This window comes from Petaurus breviceps, unplaced genomic scaffold (assembly GCF_028583685.1).
Source record: "Petaurus breviceps papuanus isolate PSGF00001 unplaced genomic scaffold, PetGlider_PUasm1.0 90977, whole genome shotgun sequence".
Classification (NCBI taxonomy): Eukaryota; Metazoa; Chordata; class Mammalia; order Diprotodontia; family Petauridae; genus Petaurus; species Petaurus breviceps.
Window position 1 is genome coordinate 50,569,342 of NW_027187391.1, and position 16,340 is coordinate 50,585,681.

The 16,340-nt window shown below is 39.0% G+C and overlaps 1 long non-coding RNA gene and 1 pseudogene across 1 annotated transcript in view; one reads left to right on the forward strand and one right to left on the reverse strand.

Annotated features, from left to right (window-relative positions):
• The window catches only part of LOC138153312 (uncharacterized), an 833,457-nt gene that overhangs the window by 716,366 nt on the left and 100,751 nt on the right, over positions 1-16,340 (reverse strand). The window lies entirely within an intron of this gene.
• Positions 14,017-14,801, forward strand: LOC138153145 (centromere protein O pseudogene; annotated as a pseudogene).

Consider the following 16,340-nt stretch of genomic DNA (forward strand, 5'->3'; position numbering starts at 1 on the left):
GTATTCACTCTGTCTGCAGGACAGTCTCCAGACCCCTGCAACAACAGTACTGTCCCTCACCAGTGGACAGTATTCACTCTCTGTCTGCAGGACAGTCGCAGGCCTTCTTAGCGAACAGCCAGGTTCCAGGACTTCTTCAACAAAAGGACAGTCTTTCACCAGTGGACAAATCTGGCAAAATAACATCAAAACAGACAGACAAAGTACCAGCAAAACAGCCATGTCTCCTCAGTCCTTGGCAGCTCAGGGGGCAGGTCTCAAAAGTCCAGGGCAATTCAAAGCGGCCACCAGCAATTCTCTTAGTCTCTCTCTCTCCACGAGGTGCTGCTTCCAAAAAGATCTTCCGCCTCTCTCTAGTGTCTCTCCAAATCTACCTCACCAGCTCCTCCCAGTTCAGGACTTTCTTTTCACATCAGCAAGCCCATCCCGCATGTGGGATTAACAAACTCTGGGTTTTAACACAATCAATTTGAAAACCAAGCCAATACAGGGGGAATCTTTAAATGCCATTACTATCACACCTTCTTGGAGAAATCTTATTGACAGAGATCATCAAAACGGTGATCTTTTTTCTGTGTTAATCAAATGAGACAATCTGTTCTGGAGATGTTTGGATAACTCATGTAGGAGAGAAAGTATTCTTTCTAGAGTTATACGTGTCTGTTTTGTCATTACCTAGTGCTGAAAAGTAAACGAGACTGGGAGATTTTGGCAGACAATATTAAATTACATATATTTAATTGTCTCTTAAATTAAATTAAATTTAAGATATTTTCTAACATCTACAATAACTTTATTATTTATTTATTTTTTATTTCAAAACTTTCAATTCCAGATTCATTCCCCTCCTTCCCCGTCACCCATTCCTACTGGGAAGATACACAGTTCAGTATATGTTGCACATGTGTGGCTAATGCAAAACAATAACATACAGTGTTTCCCCGATAATAAGACCTATCCCGAAAATAAGCCCTCCCCTTACTGTGTAAGATTCTTCTAAAATAAGCCCTCCCCCGAAAATAAGACCTATTGAGATTGCTACTATAGTGAAGGTGATCCCCTGCGCTACATGCTACATTACGGTACCCTCTGTATGCACTATCCACCCCCCCCCCCCGGGTGAAACGCATGCCGCTCTCCGAGCTGCATCCAATCAGAGCTGCAGCAGTGAGCACGTCATCCTGTTCTTCCCCAGTGATTTGCTTACTGAATAAAGGTACATTTTTTGGTCCACATTTACCTGTTTATTAAAATTGCTGTCAATGTTCATTAAAATAAGCCCTCCCCTGAAAATAAGCCCTCTGGTGTTTTTCTGTCCAAAAAAATTAATAAGACAGTGTCTTATTATCGGGGAAACACGACAGCAGATACATTGTAAAAGACTGATTACACTTCCCTCCCTCCCATCCCACCTCCCGCCCTCTCTATTCTCCATTTTGATCCCATCTATTTTCAAAAGTGAGTGCCTCCAACCTCCCTCCTCCCCCAGCCTACCCTCCCTTCTATATCCCCCCTCTTATCCCCTTCTCCCCCTATTCTCCTGGAGGGTGAGATATCCTATTTAGTATGTATTTCACTCCCTCCTCAAGCCAAATTCAATGGGAATAAGGTTGACCCATTCCCTTTCGCTTTCCTATTCTTCCCCTCCATTATAACTATTTTCCCTTGCTTCTTCTGTATGAGATAGTTCACCCCAATCTGTCTCTCCCCATCTCCTCTCATTATATTCCTCTCATCTCTTAATTTCACCTTTTAAGTATCATTCCTTGCTATTAAATTGGACCTGTGCCCTCTATGTATACCTGTAAACATATATACACACATTCACATATGTATTCATATGCCCATATACCCTTATATATACACAAATATATATTTCTAATCCCTTCAACTACTGAGAAAAGCTTCATAAGTTATGATTATTCTTTTCCACGTCGGAATGTTAATAGTTCAACTTTGATAAGTTCCTTATGATTCCTTTTCCCTGTTTAACTTCTCATGCTTCTCTTGCGTCTTGTATCTGAATGTCAAATTTTCTATTCAACTCTGTTTTTTTCAGCAAGAATGCTTGAAAGTCCTCTATTCCACTGAATGACCATATTTTCCCCTGAAACATGATACTCAGTTTTGCTGGGTAGGTGACTCTTGGCTTTAATCCCAGCTCCTTTGTCCTCCGGAATATCATATTCCAAGCCCTTCGATCCCTCAGTGTAGAAACTGCCAGATCCTGGCTTATCCTGATCGTGTTTCCACAATATTGAAATTGTTTCTTCCTGGCTGCTTGTAATCTTCTGTCCTTAATATGGTAATTCCGGAACCTGGCTATAATATTCCTAGGAGTTTTCTTTTTGGGATCTTTTTCAGGAGGTGATCAGTGGATTCTTTCAACCTCTATTTTGCCCGCTGGTACTAAAATATCAGGGCAGTTTTTTTTGAGAACTTCCTGGAGGATGATTTCTAGGTTCTTACTTTGGTCATGGCTTCCAGGCAGTCCAATAATTTTAAAATTATCTCTCCTTTGATCTATTTTCCAGGTCAGTGGTTTTTCCCATGAGATATTTCACATTACCTTCTATTCTTTCATTTTTTTTGGATCTGTTTAAAAGCATCTTGATTTCTCATAAAGTCATTAGCTTCCATTTGCCCCAATCTAATTCTGAAGCAATGATTCTCCTCATTGAGTTTTTGAGATTCTTTTTCCATCAGGCAAATTTGGCTTTTTAAGGCATTCTGCTCCTCACTGCCTTTTTGGGCCTCCTTTGCCATTTGAGTCAGTCTGTTTTTTAAGGTATTGTTTTCCTCAGTCAGGCTGTTGACTCTCATTTCATAATTTTCTTGCATTGTTCTCATTTCTCTTCCCAATTTTTCCTACACTTCTCTTTTTGGTTTTCAAAATCTTTTTTAAGGTCTTCTATGGCCTGTAACCAGCTTGTATTTTCCTTTGAAGCTTTTGGTGCAGGAATTCCTACTTCACTGCTTTCCTCCTGTTCTATGCTTTGCTCCTTTTTGTCCCCCAAACAGGAGTGTATTGTTGGAATCTTCTGTCTGCTTTATTTCCTTTGCCTGCTCATTTTGCCACTCAATTACTTGACTTATGGGTTTTTTCCACAGTAGGACTCTGCCAACAGACAGGGGAGCTTTCTTCTCTAATGCTGGGGTTTTCTCAGCTTGCTGAAGGTATTAGATGGGTGACCTCTCTGAGGTCTCCACACACTCTGGCAAGCTGGACACACACCCCAGAACCTCCACCCTAGACTGCAATCCAGATTCAAGCAGGTTAAAGCAAGAGTGATTACTCCTCAGACTGGTGCTTGGTCCCCCTACACTCTGCAGGCCAAGAGCTGAAGCTGCCACGTGGCGCTGGCTGGCTATGCTGGCATCTCAGCGGCTTTTTGCCCTGGGGGTAAAAGCCATGCACTCCCACTTACTGGTCCCAAAGTCCAGACTGCACTGGCCTCTCCCCTTGTCCTTCGCATCTATGTATTGATAAATCTGGAAATGGCCACAGCTGCTTCTGATCTGGAGTCCCTCTGGCCAGGGCCTGGTCAGGCCTGCCCTGGGGCTAAAGCCTAGGTGCCTGGCTGGGTTCAGCTCCCAGAGCGCTGTGCTGGCCGATTCCCGCAGGCCTGCCCGGCTGTTCTCAGTGGGAGGTTAGCTTCCCTGTGTCATTTTGTGGGTTCTGCAGCTCCAAAGTTTGTTTAGAGTCCCCTTTTTACATGGATTGGGGAGGGTGGAAGCTGGAGCTGCGGGAAGGTCATGCTTCTAGTCTGCCATCTTGGCTCCGCCCCTCTACACTAACTTTAAATGGAATTTCTCTTTCTACCTCTTGCTCTTGGGCTTTGTTACCAATATATAGAAATCCTGACTATTAAGGTGGGTTTATTTTATATCCTGCAACTTTGCTAAAGTTGTTTATTGTTTCAAATAGTGTTGATTCTCCAGTATTCTTTATGTATGTCATTATATCACCTGCAAAGAGTGATAGCTTTGTTTCTTCTTTACCTATTTTAATTTCAATTTTTTTTGTCTCATTGCTAAAACTAATGCTTCTAGTACCATATTGAATACTAGTGGTGATAATGGATATAAAGGTGTTTTAATCCTAATATGATTTATAGTATATTGGTTTAAACATCTATCATTCACCATTTTTATCATATTTATTTTATGTCATGTACTTTGAAAGAAAATCATTTAACATTCAATCTTCCCTTACTGATAATTCATGATATTAAAAGAGGAAGAGAGATAACACAGACATTTCAAAGATATACTTCTAGGCATTACTGAAATTTTCATCAAACACTATACCCAAGAGGAGTGATTACTAGGATCATTGTTCACTGGAAAGAACATTGGAGAAGGTGTCCCATGATGTGGACTGTACTCAAGTCACTATGTAACTTTGGGTAATTTAAAGAGACCTAGTTTCTTTGCTCCTCAGGTTCCTGAGGGTAAAATAGTAAGTGAAATTATGGACTTGTACTAGTAATGGGCTTAGCCTAGACCTGTAATGTCCTTTTCCAGATATAAATAAGTCTATGATCTTCTTTCTAAAATGTGAAAATAACTGAAGGAACTATAAAGCTATTGTCGTTGGTTGTCATGCTTAGAATGATAGAATTAATGGGGAAAATGTATACATACATACGTGTATGTATGTTTGTATGTATGTATATGTTGTATGCTTTGAGGAAGCTTCATGAACAAATGGCATACATTTCTGATATGTATATATACATACATATATATATATACATATACATATTTATTAGAATAAGGTGGAATGCATTTTTCTTGGGGGCTAGAGTCAATATGGCAGAGTAGAAGCAGGTCCTCTTCATGGCTCCAGATTATACCTTCTCCAATTAATGTAAAAGGGAACTCTGAACAAACTTTGGACCTACAGAACCCACAAAGTGACACAGAGAAGCTAACCTCCCACTGAGAACAGCTCAGGAGGCTGACAGAAATTGGCCAGCACAGAACTCTGGCTGCTGAGTCCAGACCCATGCTGAGGTTTAAGCCCCAGGGTGGGCGTGACCAGCCACTGGCTGGAGGGACTCCAGATTACCAGCAGCTGTGGCTTTCCAGAATTATCAACACATAGATGTTAAGGACAAAGTGAGAGGTAAGTGCAGTGTGGACTTTGGGACCCAGTAGTTGGGAGTGTGTTGGCTTTTGCCCCTGGGGCAAGAAGCCACTGAGGGCTGCAGCACAGCCACCACAACGTGGCAGCTTCATCTCCTGGCCTGCAGAGTGTAGGGGGACAAAGCAACCAGTCTGAGGGGTAATCACCCTTGCTTTAACCTGCTTGGATCTGGATTGCAGTCTAGGGTGGAGGTCCTGGGGTTTGTGTCCAGCTTGCCAGAGCTTGAAGAGGCTTCAGCAAGGGTTCCCAACTAATACCTCTGGCAGCTGAGAAAACCCCAGGGTTTGGGACAGAAGCTCCCCTGTCTGGTAGCAGAGTCCTACTGTGGCAAAAAGCCCAAAAGTCAAGTAATTGAGCGGCGACATGAACAGGCAAAGGAAACAAAGCAAACAGAAGAACCCAACATTAGACTCCTATTTTGGGGACAAAAAGGATCAAAGCATGGAACAAGATGAAGACAGTGAATCAGAACTCCTGCACCAAAAGCTTCAAAGGAAAATATGAGCTGGTTACAGGTGATAGAGGACCTTAAGAAGCAGATAAGAGAAGTGGAGGAAAAATTGGGAAGAGAAATGAGAACAATACAAGAAAATTATGAAATGAGAGTCAATAACCTGACTGAGGAAAATAACACCTTAAAAAATAGATTAACTGAAATAGAAAAAAAGAGGCTCAAAAAGGTAATGAGGAGAAGAATGCCGTAAAAAGCCAAATTTGGCAGACAGAAAAAGAATCTCAAAAGCTCAATGATGAGAATCATTGCTTCAGAATTAGATTGGAGAAAATGGAAGCTAATGACTTTATGAGAAACCAAGAGGCTGTTAAACAGATCCAAACAGATGAAATAATAGAAGGCAAAGTGAAATCTCATTGGAAAAAAAAAAACACTGACCTGGAAAATAGATCCAGGAGAGATAATTTAAAAATTATTGGCCTACCTGAAAGCCATGATCAAAGTAACAACCTAGAAATCATCCTCCAAGAAATTCTCAAGGAAAACTGCCCTGATGTTTCAGAACCAGAGGGCAAAATAGAGGTTGAAAGAATCCACTGACCACCTCCTGAAAAAGATCCCTCCAAAAAAAAAACCCCTAGGAATATTATAGCCAGCTTCTCAAATTGCCAGATCAAGGAGAGAATATTACAAGCAGCCAGGAAGAAACAATTTTAATATTGTGGAAACATAATCAAGATAACCCAGAATCTGGCAGCTTCTACAGTGAGGTATTGAAGGCCTTGGAATATGATATTCCAGAGGTCAAAATGCTGGGATTAAAACCAAGAATCACCTACCCAGCAAAACTGAGGATCACTTTTCAGGGGAAAATATGGTCATTCAGTGCAATAGAGGACTTTCAAGCATTCTTGATGAAAAAAATGAGAGTTGAATAGAAAATTTGACATTTAGATACAAGAAATAAGAGAAGCATGAGAAGGTAAACAGGGAAAATAAATCATAAGGAACTTATCAAAGTTGAACTATTTACATTCCTACATGGAAAAACAATAATTGTAACTGATGAAACTTTTCTCTAATTGAAAATAGTTGAACAGAATAGAAACATATATATATGAGGGCATATGAATTCTTATGTGAATATCTGTATATATGTTTACAGGTATAGATAGGTAGATGCCACAGGGCCAATTTAATAGGAAGAGATGATACTTAAAAGGTGAAATTAAGAGGTGAGAGAGGAATATAATGAGAGGAGATGGGTAGACAGAGTATGGGGTAAACCATCTCATATCGAAGAGGCAAGGGAAAATGGTTACAACGGAGGGGAAGAATAGGCAGGCAAAAAGGAATGGGCCATCCTTATTCTCATTGAATTTGGCTTGGGGAGGGAATGAAATACACATTAAATAGGGTATCTCACCCTACAGGAGATTAGGGGGAAAGGGGATGAGAGGGGGGATGATGGAATGGAGGGCAGGCTGGGGGGAGGGAAGTTGAAAGCACCCACTTTTGAAAAGGTACAGAATCAGGCGGCCAGGTGGCTCAGTGAATAAGAGCACCGGCCCCTGAGTCGGGAGACCTGGGTTCAGTTCTGGCCTCATATACTTAACACCCACAAAAAATAACTGGCCGTTTAACCATGAGCAAGTTACTTAACCCTGATTCCTTAAAAAAAAATAAAGAAAAGGTACAGGATTAAAGTAGAGAATAGAACAAGTGGGAGGTGGGATAGGAGGGAGGGAAATATAGTCAGTCTTTCACAATATATCTAGTATGTTAATGTTTTGTATTAGCTACACATGTACAACCTATACTGAGTTGCTTATCTTCCAACTATGGGTGGGTGACATGGGAGGAAGGGAATGAATCTGGAATTCAAATTTTAAAATCAAATGTATAAATACATATATATATATATATATACATATACTATTATTAATACTATTTTACATGTAATTTGGAAATAAGATGTACAGACACTGGGGCATAGAGATCCACCATGCCCTACTGGAAAAGTCGAAAGTGGTATGGGAGAAAATATGGTAGAGAATAGATTGGAGGAGGGGATATCCTGTGATGCTGCTATTTTGGGGTGTTGGGTAGGGGAAAAACAGGGAGAAAATTTGTAACTCAAAATCTCGTGGAAATGAATGATGTAAATAAGAAGTTAATAAAGCATTTGAAAAATGAAAAAAAAAGAATGCATTTTATTTTCTCCATTAGAATTTTAAAAACTGCTGGCAATAGATGTTTTTGCCTTTCTTTGTATTTCCAGTGCATAGAAAAGTGCCTCTCACATAGAACATATTTTATACAAGTTGAATATTGATTAGTTAAAGAAAAAAAAGAAAAAGGGAGAAAGGGAAATAAAAAACTCATGATAGGTAGAAGTTAGGGGATTGTGAAATTACTAATTACAGATAAAAGAGGAAGGTTAAATATAAACATCTCATGTTTTAATAAAAATCATATTCTTTAAAATAATATCTTCAGACCAGTGGTCAAGGTAATAAAATAGAAATGTTTATTATGAGTGGTATTCCTAATCATTATATGAAACTTTGTCAAAGTACATGCTATAAGTGAAATAGAAGTAATTGTGCTAGAGAAGAAATTTTTTTTAAAGCTGGAGATACTTAAAACTTAAGACTATAGCATCTCAGAAAAAAAGAAATCGTAATAATGACATTGGTAGAATACATAAAATTTAGAGTAAGTAAAGAATAAGATGGTCCCATTTACTTCCATAGCCTTGTTTGAGTATTCAGTACAGTTAATACCAAGAATACCCTATGGAACAACTTTAAAAATTCATCAAATATTAATATATCCATTCAATACCTGAAGTTTGTGTTTGCCCTAAGGACAATTAGGTGGTGTAATGAATAGAGTTCTTGGCCTGCAATCAATAATATCTAAGTTCAAATCCAGTCTTAGAAATTTACTAGTTATGTTACCCACAAGAAAAGTAACTATTTGCCTCAGTTTCCTTAACAATGAAAAAACGTAGAAAATGACAGCACCTACTTCCTAGGGTTTTTATGAGGATCAAATAAAATTCTTGTAAAGCACTGAGCATAATGCTTATAACTTAGTACATACTCATTTCCTCCCTCTTTTCCCAATGTAGTGCTCTGCATAGAGTCAGAGCTTAATAAATGTTATTTTTTGAGTGAGTGAATTAAAAATGTACAAATGAATAAATTAAAAAAGCATTTATTTAATGCCAACTGTGTGCAAAACACTGTCATAAAATTTTGAGATATAAATTCAAAAGTGAAATATCCCTTTTCCTAAACTATCTTAAATAGGAAGAAAAAATGAATAGAGACAAGTTTTGGCCAGGAAAAGTTCTAATCCGGTGAGCCATGGGGATGATGAATATAGAACAGTAGATATCTTGACATTTCTAGCAATAGTGACATTGATCAGATAACTATTACGAAATTAAGAAATGCAAATTAGGAGAGAAGACAAGGGGAAGGTTATACATGGCAAGATACCTTGGGTGTATGACTGGAGGGGAAAATGAGTACCTTTATAACATGGGAGAAAGAAATGTGAAGTACCGTGAAGTAGGTATTTTGAAAACTGGACTTCCTAGTTACAGACTAACCATTTATATTGCCTTTGAAATACCCATAGCAGCTGCTATGACTATACAGGCATATTTCCAGTGTTGAATTGCAAAATATAGCAGACTCTTTTCCTTTAAGACAAAACCAAGATATTTATTCAGATACCGGAAAGCCAATTTCACCATGGTAACAAGAAAGTTTATACACATCACCAATACACACAATGGCAATATCTCCAAGGCTTCCCTCCATTAGGCCTCTCCATAAACAAGCTTCCTGATGCAAAATTCCTCCCTCTCTCACTCACACTAGCTGATCTTCCTCATCTCTGCCTTACTCTCTCTTCCTGCTCCACCCTTCCTGCTCCACCCATTCAGCAAGCTCCTTTAACCATGGGCTCCATGTGACTCAAGCTCAAATCAGGTCACATGGGCCGATTAAGGGGTAAGGAAGATCTTCATATTCCTTTAACATTACACAATTAAGTAGCTTTGTAACCTTGGACACATTTTTTTTTTTTAATTTAAAAATCTCAAGTTGGAGTCAAGATGGCAAATTAGGAATTGTCATCCAGGTGAAATCTCCCAATACTCCCCTTCACAAAACTTTAGAATAAAACCTCAAAGGCATACTATTGTGCTACAAGAAATGATGAACAGGTGGACTTCAGAAAACCTGGAAAGACTTATATGAACTGATACTGAGTGAACTGAGCAGAACCAGGAGAACATTGTACACAGTAACAGACACAGTGTGTGATGACTGACTTTGATAGACTTAGCCATTCTCAGTAATGCAAGATCCTAAAACATTTCCAAAGGGCATATGATGGAAAATGCCATCCACATCCAGTGAAAGAACTATGTAGTCTGAATGCAGAGAGAAGTAGACTATTTTGTTTGTTTTTTGTTTTGTTTTCTTTCTCATGGTTCGTCCCATTTGTTCTAATTCTTCTATACAACATGACTAAAGTGAAAATATGTTTAATAGGAATGTATATGTAGAGCCTATATCAAATTGCATGCCATCTTGGGGAGGGGGAAGGAGAGGGAGGAGAAAATTTGAAAGTTATGGAAGTGAATGTTGAAAACTAAAAATATATAAATTTTAAAAAGAGAAAATAATACCTCAAATCATTTTTTTTTGCAGTGGCAGAGCCAACAAAAGAGCAGGATGATAAATTTTTTCAGCCTAAGAAAACTTTAAGAGGTTGGCAGGAGAAGTAGGTTACACCAGGGTAGAAATCTATCCAGAGCCAATACATGTGAAGGAAGAAACAGCAGTAGCAGCAGGAGCAGCAGTAGAAGCTTCAATTGTTCTCAAACCAGAAATAATGAAGGACTTGGAAACTGGTCAGAAAGAGTTTATTGGGGCACTTTTGTAGATATGGGGTACAACTAGTATTGATGGGCAACTCTATTGCCCATAAGCAGTTCTGGATCTCATTTTCAGATCAGAGAGAGATTATAGAGGTTGGTCAAAAAAAGAATAGACACCCTGGTTTTGGTTCCAAGGTGAAGAGAGTGCAAGCCCTTGTGCCTCTAAAGAGACCAGGGGTCTTTCTTGGGTAAAGATAAAAATGCAGAGGAGTGCAGTCAATATAATGCTTAAAGGATCACACCACGTTGGAAGCACCAAAACCTTGCAGATTGCAAATACTAGCTCTGAAGACAGCAGCACCCCCACCCCCCAAAAAGTCAAAAGCCTGAGATAGTGCCCCTTTGGAACAGAGCTTCACTGAAAATAAAGTTTAAAATAAAAAAAAATAGACTGGGAAAATGAGCAAATAACAACAACAACAATTTGATTATAAAAAATAGGATCATATGCTGACAAGAAAGAGCAAGACATATCAGAAGATAACATAGTGCAAATAGCTACAAATAAAACAAAACAAAAATACTAAGTGAACTCTAACCCAACAAGAATTTCGGGAAGAGTTTAAGAAAGAGAGTGTTGAGGAAAAATTGAGAAAAGAGATGAGGTCAGATTATATGACTATAGATAACTTTAAATTCATGTGAAAACTGCCTGTGCTTATCTTTTGATCATTTATCAACTGGGGAATGAATTTTTTTCCTATAAATTTGACTTACTTTTGTATCTATTTGAGAAATGAGGCCTTTATCAGAAATGGTAACTGTAAAAATTGTTTTCCAGCTCTCTGCTTTCCTTCTGATCTTTGTTGTATTGGAATGTGTTCCAGGAGGTGATCGGTGGATTTTTCCATTTTGATTTTGTCCTGTGGATCTAAGATATAAGGAAATTTTGACTGGGTAATTTCTTAAAATATATCTATGCTGTTTTTTTTATTTTTTGATCATTTCAGATATTTCAGATAATTCAATAATTCTAAAATAATTTTTCTGTTATATATTTTCCTGGTCAGTTGTTTTTTCATTATATACTTCATACTTTCTTCTATTTATTCCTTATTTTTCTTTTGGTTTGTTTGTTTCTTGCAGTCTCATAGCATCAATTAGCTTCCTCTTGCCCAACTCTAAGGAAAATATGTCTTCATATCCTTTGACCATTTTTATCAGTTGGGGAATAACTTGCATTCTTATAAATTTGACAAATTTCCCTTTATATTTTAGAAATGAAGTCTTTATCAGAAGACCTGAATGTAAAAACTGATTCCCCGCTTTCTGCTTCCTTTCTAATCTTAGTTGAACTGGCTTTGTTCATGCAAATCATTTTTAATTTAATGTTATCAAAATTATACATTTTATATTTCATAATGTTCTCCATCTCTTGTTTGGTCATAAATTCTTCCTTTTTCTATATATCTGACAGGTTAACTATTTCTTGTTCTCTTATTATTTTTTTAAGTATCACCCATTATGTCTAAATCACGTGTCCATTTTGACCCTGTCTTTGTATACGATGTAAGATATTGGTCTATGCCTAGTTTGTGCCATACTATTTTCCAGTTTTCCCATCAGTTTTTGTCAAATAGTGACAAAAGAAGCTAGAGTCTGGTTTGATCAAATAGTATATTAGTATAGTTTTTGATTACTGTATCTTGTATTCCTAACCTATTCCACTGATTCATTATTCAATTCCTTAGCCAGTACCAAATAGTTTAGAAGATTGCCACTTTATAATATGGATTTATATCTGGTATGGTTGATTAGATCACCTACCTTTGCATTTTTTAAAATTTATTCTCTTGATATTCTTGACCTCTAATTCTTCCAGAAGAATTTTGCAATGATCTTTTTCTAGCTATCTAAAATATTTCTTGGAAGCATGATTTGTGTGACACTGTAGTAGATTTAGATAGAATTGTAATTTTTATTATATTGGTTCAGCCAATATTGGTTTTTGAGATTTTTCCAGTTATTTAGATGCTGACCTTATTTCTGTGAAAAGTGTTTTGTAATTGTGTTCAATAGTTCCTGGGTTTCTCTTGGTAGGTAGTCTCCCACATATTTTAAATTGTCTACAGTTACTTTAAATGGAAGACATTCTAGTATAGTATTGAGTAACAGTGGTGATAATGGCCATCTTTTTTTAACCCCTAATCTTATTTAATATGCCTTTAGCTTATCCCCATTGGAGAGAGTGTTTGCTGATATTTTTAGATTGATGCTACTTATCATTTGAAGGAAAACTCCATAATAATTTTTTCTGCATCTATTGAGATAATAATATAATTTTTGTTATTAATGTAGTTGATTATGCCAATATGGTTGATTTTCCTAATATTGAACCAACCCTGCATTCCTGGTAGAAATGCTATTTGGGCTCTAAAGCTCCGGCCCCAGGAGGGGGCAGCCACTGCCTCCTGTGGGAACCCACACCCGAAGGCCAACCGAAAAACGAGCCAGGGCCGGGCGCCCCTACAATATCCTTCAAAGAATAGGCTTGAGAGGCACCAGGGAAATGTAGCCCCAGGTGGCCTTCCCTTCCCAGCACAGGCCTGAGAACAGGGCCGAGTCAGAACCTACTCTCTAAGGGATCGCCCAGCCTCAAAAAGAAACACAAAAGTCATTGTCCCTTCCGCTTCCGGCTAAGGACGCCTGCCTCCTGCCCCATTCAAAGGGTTCCCCACCTCAAGGACCACTTTGCGCATGCTCCCGAGATCCTGGAGATAAGCCTCAGTAGTTGGGTGATCGCGGTGGACACGCAAGGCCGCCATGGCCGCATGACACCCCTGTGCCACCAGTGCTCCTAACAGCCGAGAGAACGGAGCCCGAGCCAAGTCCCCTCGCAGAACCAAATACTGAACCAGTGCCTGAACTGCGCCAACGGAAGCCACCATCTTCCCAGTCGGTAGAAAAATCATCAAATCCTCAAGGCATGCCGGGAAGAATGGGGAGGAGCTTATTCCCGGGCGCTGCCATCTTGCTATACGGTATGTGCGATAGGCATGCCCTGATGGATCCAGCCTGTTTTGAAGTTGCTATCGGCGGGAAAGCTGGTTCATTCTGTTCTGAGGATGGAGGAGAATAGAACGTAGCCTGCGGGCTGGGAAGCTATACCCTATCTAGACTAGTAGGCGCTGCTAGATTGATCAGCCAGAGAGGCGGCATATTAGGGGGAAAAAAGGCCTGGGCATGTAGAGCGGTGAAGATCAAAACCTACTTCTCACCCTTACCAACTGCCTTTTTTTTTTTTCTTTTTTCTTTCTTTCTTTTTTGCCTTTTGGAGGGCAATTGGGGTTGAGTGGCTTGCCTAGGGTTACACGGCTAGTGTTTTTTGTGTGGGTGTTGGGTGTCTGGGGCCGGAACCGAGATCGGGTCATCCTGACTCCAGGGCCTGCGCTTTGCTTACTGCACCACCTAGCCTCCCCTCCCGACTATCTTAATACCTGTGTGAGTCTCCGCCTATCTTCCTTTCGAAGACGTGACTAACAATACCTGCAATAATAGCATAGAACACTTGAAGGCATCTTCAGAACAAACCAGCCAACCTTTGGGATTTGGAGGGCTGATGGCAGCTTCCCAGAAACATGGTGTTTTATATCAGCTGGAAAGGCTGGAAGCTCAGGAGAAGAGATCAGCCAGGCAACAAGACAGGTACCAGGGACAGCAGGATGAGGAAACCAACTTGCAAGTGAAGATTCTCAAGCTGAGAAATCTTCGGCATGAACTGATATCTAAAGTGAAGCTACATGAAGCCAGCTCCCGAATACCCATCACTAACCTAGAACCCTATGAATCAGTGAAGAACAGTGAGGAAAACCTGGAAATGAAGTTGGAAAAAGCTAAAGCTTTCTTTCAGGCATTCCATTTAACAGGGTTCTGTGGCAAACTGACCACAAAAGGGATCTGTATCTGCTTCAACACTGCTTTTGAGGGAAACATCTTGGATTCCTATTATGTGGATGTTACCATCAAGAAACCCCTTACAATACATCACCGTTCGGTTCCAGTCTTCATCCCCCTGGAACACATAGCTGCAAAGTACTTAGAGACTAATTTTCAGCACTTCCATGTACAGTCTCAGCGAACACCTAAGTGCATATTTTGGAAGAAAATACCAGGCAGATCAGCTTCAGTGTGGCTTTTCAGCCTTCCTAGCCAGGCCCTTGCAGAGAAACTCACTGTGCACTCTGCTGTCGTTCACGTACACCAACACTGGAGCTGGTACTCTTACTCGCTGAGCCACCTGGCCGCCCCTAAGCAATTGGGGTTAAGTAACTTGCTCAAGGTTAGGTGTTTCTGGGTGGGTGCTAAGTGTCTGAGCCCGGGATTCAATCTCCAGGTCTTCTCAACACTGGAGCTGGTGCTCTTACTCGCTGTGCTACCTGGCCGCCCCTTATGTCAATCCCTTTTTGAGCCAACTCTGGAGAAAGTAAGGATCAAACAAAGCTCATCTCTGTCCCTTCTTTTCCTCTACTTTAATAGGTTTTTGCTCTTTTTCATGTGATGTAATTTAACATTTTCTCTTCTGCCAATAAATCCCATTTTCACCTCAATAAGGTTTTTAATCATTATATAAAATTCAACTTATACCCACAACTTCAGTCTATGTATACCACTTCTAAATGTTTTAATAAAGATATATTTCTCAAGAGTTACAAATATTATCTTTCCATGTAAGGATATAAATAGTTTAACCTTAATGTTTTTTTCCTGCTTACCCTTTTATACTCCTCAAGTATTTTATTTGTAGATCAAATATTCTGTTCATCACTGGTTTTTTTTCATCAGGAAAGTTTGAAAATCCCCTATTGCATTGAATATCCATCTCCTCCTCTAAAAGATTCTGCTCAGTTTTGCTTTGTAATTGATTCCTGCTTGTAGTCCAAAATTGCCTTCCAGAATATCATATTTCAAGCCCTGATCCTTTAATGTGAAAGTTTCTAGGTCCTATATAATCCTGACTTTGATTCCAGGATATTTAAATTGTTTATTTCTGGATGCTTGCAGTATATTTCCCTTGACCTGAAACAAGAATTTGCCTACACTATTACTTGAGGTTTTCATTTTGGAATCTTTTTCTTTGGAAGACAATTGGGGTTAAGTGACTGCCCAAGGTCACATGGCTTATTAAGTGTTAAGTATCTGAGGGTGGATTTGAACTCAGGTCCTCCTGACTCCAGCGCTGGTGCTCCATTGACTGCACCATCTAGTCACTCCAATATCTAAATCACTATTGATTAGAGAAATGAAAATAAAAACAACTCTGAATTATCACCTCTCACAAATCAGATTGACTAAGATGATAGAAAAGGAAAGTGATAAGTGTTGGAGAGCATGTGGGAAAATTGGAGATGATCAGCAAATTCTTTTATTGAGTATTTTACCCTCTGATTCTAGGACCTTGGAGCAGTTTTCATTGGTAATTTCTTGAAAGATGCTGGGCAGGCTCTTTTTTTTTTATCTTGCATTTCAGGTAGACTAATAATTCTTAAAATATCTCTTCTGGATCTATTTTCCAAGTCAGTTGTTTTTCCAATGAGGTATTTTACATTTACTTCTATTTTTTCATTCTTTTTATTTAGTAAAACTTATTCTTGATATCTCATAGTCTTTAGCTTTCACTTCCCCAATGCTAATTTTTAAGGAATTGTTTTCTTCATTTAACTTTTGTATGTCCTCTCCCATTTGGCAAACTTTGCTTTTTAGGAGCTGTTTTCTTCAGTCAATTTTTGTCCTTCCTTTCTCAAGCTGTTGACTTCCTCTTGAATACCTATCAT